Source organism: Carlito syrichta, unplaced genomic scaffold (assembly GCF_000164805.1).
Source record: "Carlito syrichta isolate Samal-C Ts95f unplaced genomic scaffold, Tarsius_syrichta-2.0.1 Scaffold190689, whole genome shotgun sequence".
Lineage (NCBI taxonomy): Eukaryota > Metazoa > Chordata > Mammalia > Primates > Tarsiidae > Carlito > Carlito syrichta.
In genome coordinates, this window is record NW_007134785.1 from 1 (window position 1) to 4,972 (window position 4,972).

Sequence of the window (4,972 nt, forward strand, 5' to 3'; positions counted from 1 at the left end):
TCACATTTGTAAGGTTTCTCTCCAGTATGGATCATCGTATGTCGAGTAAGGCAGTGAACGAATGTGAAAGGCTTTGCCACATTCTTCACATTTGTACGGTTTCTTTTCAGTATGGATTATTGTATGTTGAGTAAGATGTGAATGAGAACGAAAGGCTTTGCCACATTCTTCACATTTGTAGGGTTTCTCTCCAGTATGCATCATCATATGTCGAGTAAGGAGTGAATTAAATTGAAAGGCTTTGCCACATTCTTCACATTTGTAGGGTTTCTTTCCAGTGTGGATTATCATATGTTGAGTAAGATATGAATGAGAATGAAAGGATTTGCCACATTCTTCACATTTGTAGGGTTTCTCTCCAGTATGGCTCATCATATGTCGAGTAAGGCGTGAATGAATGTAAAAGGCTTTGCCACATTCTTCACATTTGTAGGGGTTCTCTCCAGTATGGATCATTGTATGTTGAATACGATGTGATTGAATGTGAAAGGTTTTGCCACATTCTTCACATTCATAGGGTTTCTCTCCAGTATGGATCACTGTATGTTGAGTAAGATGTGAACAAGAATGAAAGGCTTTGCCACATTCTGCACATTTATTTATTTATTTACTTATTATTATTTTTTAGTTGGAGTCTCACTCCCTAAACCAGGCTGGAGTGCAGTGGCCACTCCCGGTCACTGCAGCCTTGATCTGCTGGGCTCCGGTGATCCTTCCACCTCATCCTTCCCAGTAGCTGGAACTACAGGAGTGCACTATCATACCCAGCTAATTTTTTGATTTATTGTAAAAATGAGGTCTCACCAAGTTCCCCAGGTAGGTCTCAAACCCACAGGCTCAGGCAATCCACTCACCTCAGCCTCCCAAAGCACTGGGATTAGAGGCTGAGCCACTGAGCCCAGTTCATTCTTCACATTTACAGAATTTCTTTCCACAGTGAATTTTCTGATGTTGTGAATGACATGAGTAATAGCTAAGGGCTTTGCCACATTATTCATTTCTGAAGGTTCTCTCTCTCCTATGGACTCTTTCAAGTGTACTTAGATAGGATTATTTCTTAAAGACTTTTCCAGATATATTATGTATATTTTCTCCATTATTTTTTTGATGTTGACTACATTTTGAGGACTGATTAAAGGTTTTGCCATATTTCTGTTTGAAAGCCATTTCAGAAATATGGATACTCTGGTGGATAACAAATTTGGAGTGTTAATGAAAGACTTTCTACTCTTGTGACATTTGTATTGCTTATTTGCAACCGAGCATTCTATCTGCCCTTCACCCTCTACACACTTACACAACATTTTTGTAAGTATAAGTTCTTAAGGTCATATTTACCGTATTTTCCCTTTGACACATTTGCAAGTGTGTCTTCTATACTCTTCTCTGGCAAAAGGCCTTCATTGTAATGAGAAGTCACGGCTGAAAATCAGGAAAATAAAAATCTATTCCACATGCTAGACTCAGTTGAATACCCTTTGAAAATAAAACATAATATTATACCATGTTAAGGACATAAGTTTGATGGCAATTATAAATCACAGGTTTCCACTCCATCATAAATATATGTACTTAAGAAAATACTTACCTCCTTGTGTGTGTGAAAGCTGAAAAAACAGCTAACACTTTGCAGAATCCACATGATAAAATGAGTTACATGAAAGAGAAAGTTGATTAATTTGGCCACGATAATTTCTCTTCCTTTACAATGCAACATGATGCAATCAGATAGGATGTTCTAACTCTTGAATTCCTCCTCAGGGAATAAACAGAAGAGTGGAGTATGAGTCCACATTTCTGTCCTTTGAGAGTTTATGAAAAGACTGGTTTCTGTCCCAACATACAGAGAAGACACATCCTAAGAACAGGTATGAGTCTCCTAGAATGTCTAACTTAGTGATTGGTGTTATATTAATCTAGACAAAGCAACATCATATACATTTTGACGTGTATATCTTTGAATTTCAAATACCCCAATTCAACAAAGTATGTCAAAGCACAGAAAGAATCAGGATAAATGACTCAACTAAGGGTACAACAATAATTTGTGGAGCTGCAAACTACAAAAAAGTTTGAGAAATTTTCATATGAAATGTAGAAAACCTTACTTGAGCCATAACACAACTGCCTGGGTGACAGAGAACATGCTGATAAAATGTAAACATAAAAAGGATTTGTAAAACAACCTTGATATTTATATTGGTCTCAGTAATAACTTTTTTTATGACCACAGGTATAAAAATAAATACAAATAAGTTGGAGACATCAAACTGAAAAGCTTCTGCAGAGTAAAAGGAAATAGAAGAAGCCTTACAGGACAAGAAAAAAACATCTGCAAACCATATACTTGATGGAGAGACTAAAGAAAGAAAATGGTAACCACTTGAATAAAAATCAGCCCCAAAATGAATAGCTATTATCCAATGAGGACACACAAATTGGCAACAGGTATATGAATTGTCACTGAACATCACTAGTAGAGGCAATTTCAGATAAACACAATGATGGTATATTGTCTCACAGCTGTTAGAATGGCTAATATCAACCAGAAGAGAGAAAGAGAAAACTTTTGATAAGGATGTGAAGAAAAAGAAATCCTGTATACTTTTGGTGAGCTTAAAATTGGCAGAGTCATATAAAAGTCATTATCAACATTCTTTTAAAAATAAAAACAAACTGCCACATAACACAGAGATCCCTTCCTGGGTATATAACTAAAGGAAATAAAATCAGTACCAAAAAGAAGTTTCCAACCTCTATGGGTATTGCAGCATTTGTCAAGATGGCCAAGCTTGAAAACAACCTAAATATTTGTGGAATCTATGTTGATTAAGAAAATGTGTACACACACACACACACACACACATATATATGCACAACAGCATATGATTCAGCCAAAAATATTTTTTAAAGAATTCTGCAATTTTAACCTTTTGGATGACATTGTAAGACATGCTAACTGAAGTGAGCCAGGCACACACCCAAACAAATACTGCATGAGAATGGTTATAGTGACTCAAGTCTGTAAACCCATCACATTGGGAAATTGAGGTGAGAGGATTGCCTGAGCTCAGGGGTTCAAGACCAGTCCGAGTACCAAGGTGAGACAAATACAAAAATAAGCTTAGCATGGCAGCGCACACTTGCGGTTCCAGTTACTTGAAAGGCTGATATGGCAGGATCACCTGAGCCCAGCAATGAGGCTGTGGTGGTCATTAGCATGCCACTGCATTCCAGCCTGGAGTGAGACTCCAACTCGAGGAAAAAAAAATCCTGCATGATCTCACTCCTGTGGAATCAATAAACTTTGCACTCATAGAGAAAGAAAGTACAACGTGGTCACCAGGGCCTGCAGGTGGGAAAATGGAAATGTTTTCTAATGGTTACAAAATTTGAGTTATAACTGAGTCTTAGGAAACTATTGTGTACCATAGTGACTTATTGTTAGTAATGACATCTCATATGGTTAGAAAATTTGCTAAAATAGAACACATTATGTGTTCTCCTTACAAAACAAAAATGACAACTACATAAGATGGTTGATATGTTCATTAATATAATTATAATCATTTCACACTGTATAGGCATATTAAATTATTACATTATTTACAAACTATGGTTATACATTTTTTATTTATGTATAAAAAATCAGATGCTAATCATACATAAACATGCATACATATACGTTTGAATATATGCATATATGAAGCAAATCCTAAGCTTCATACTAAAGAAAATTAGAAAATAAGAGTTATTAAGACACAAGGAAACAGGTAGGAATTTAATATATGTTTACCAACCTTCTACATGATATAATACACTTAAATATTTGAATATAAAGAAAAACTACCAGTCTCAGATCATAGTATAAAAGTAAAATTTAAGTAGAATATCAGGATTTCTTCTACTAAGAGAGAAAATGTGTATTTAGGTAAGACTATTGAGTATGAATTTAAGTAAAATCATTGGAAATCTCCCCAGTAGAGAAAATCATAAATTAGAAAACATGTAACAAGTGTCCGGAGTATTCTTAAAATTTATCAAACAGATAACAAAATCACTGCTCACATACTTCCAACCATGATACCAAAAAAAAAAAAACCAACATAAAAAATAGTTTGAAAAGGATTGCCAAATAAATAAGCAAATACTTGCGCGTCTCCAAAGCATCAGAAAGATAGTCAGATCATGCAGTTCCTAACAAACCATTAAGTGGATTTTGATTTCCTCTGTAAACTTGAAAGATCATTGATGAAGCAGTTTTTGGAGAATTTCAGAACATGTAATAACAGATGCCCTTTGTGATAGGAAGAGAAAAAATCCCAGGCTTCTAAGAAACCATTTCCTTTGGAGCAGACCACCTTCCCAAACCACATTTCAAGCTCTGATTCCTCAACCTGTGTCATCTGCTTCATTCACTCCCTCTTACCTGGAAGTTTGGCTAATGTGCCATGTCTCTTCACATCCCAGGGCTCTTTCCTTTGCTCCAGACATGTAATAAGGTATGGCTTAGTGACAGTAAGTCCTGTTTAATTAGAAAAAAGTAACATGACTCTTGCTGGGGTTCTTAGATTACAAACCTAGTATTTGATCAGTAGAGAACACATACAAGATTCTAGATAATTAACCCCAAAAATACGCTTTCCAAATAAAACTTTTAGAACATTTAGATAAAACTTTCAATGTATGTGTTTCTTTTTATTCTAGGTTGGAGTCTCACTCTGTTATCCAGGCTGGAGTGCAGTGGAAAGCTCGTAGCCACCCCAGTGCTCACCTGTTGGACTGAGGTAATTCTCCCTCAGCCTATCAAGTAACCAGAACTACAGGTGTGCGTTACCACTCCCAGGAAATTTTTTGTAGAAATGGGGTTTGCCAAGTTGCCCAGGCTATTTTTGAAACTATGGGCTCAGCCTCCTAATGTGCTGGCATTGCACAGCAGGCCCACCATGAATGACCTTGAATTTGTGTGTTC

The 4,972-nt window shown here is 36.2% G+C and overlaps 1 long non-coding RNA gene across 1 annotated transcript; it reads left to right on the forward strand.

Annotated features, from left to right (window-relative positions):
• Positions 1 to 1,790: 1,790 nt before the first annotated feature.
• Positions 1,791 to 4,487, forward strand: LOC110594975. Its single transcript, XR_002481542.1, has 3 exons — positions 1,791 to 1,868; positions 2,234 to 2,448; positions 4,309 to 4,487. It is a non-coding gene; the product is annotated as an uncharacterized LOC110594975 (long non-coding RNA).
• Positions 4,488 to 4,972: the final 485 nt, after the last annotated feature.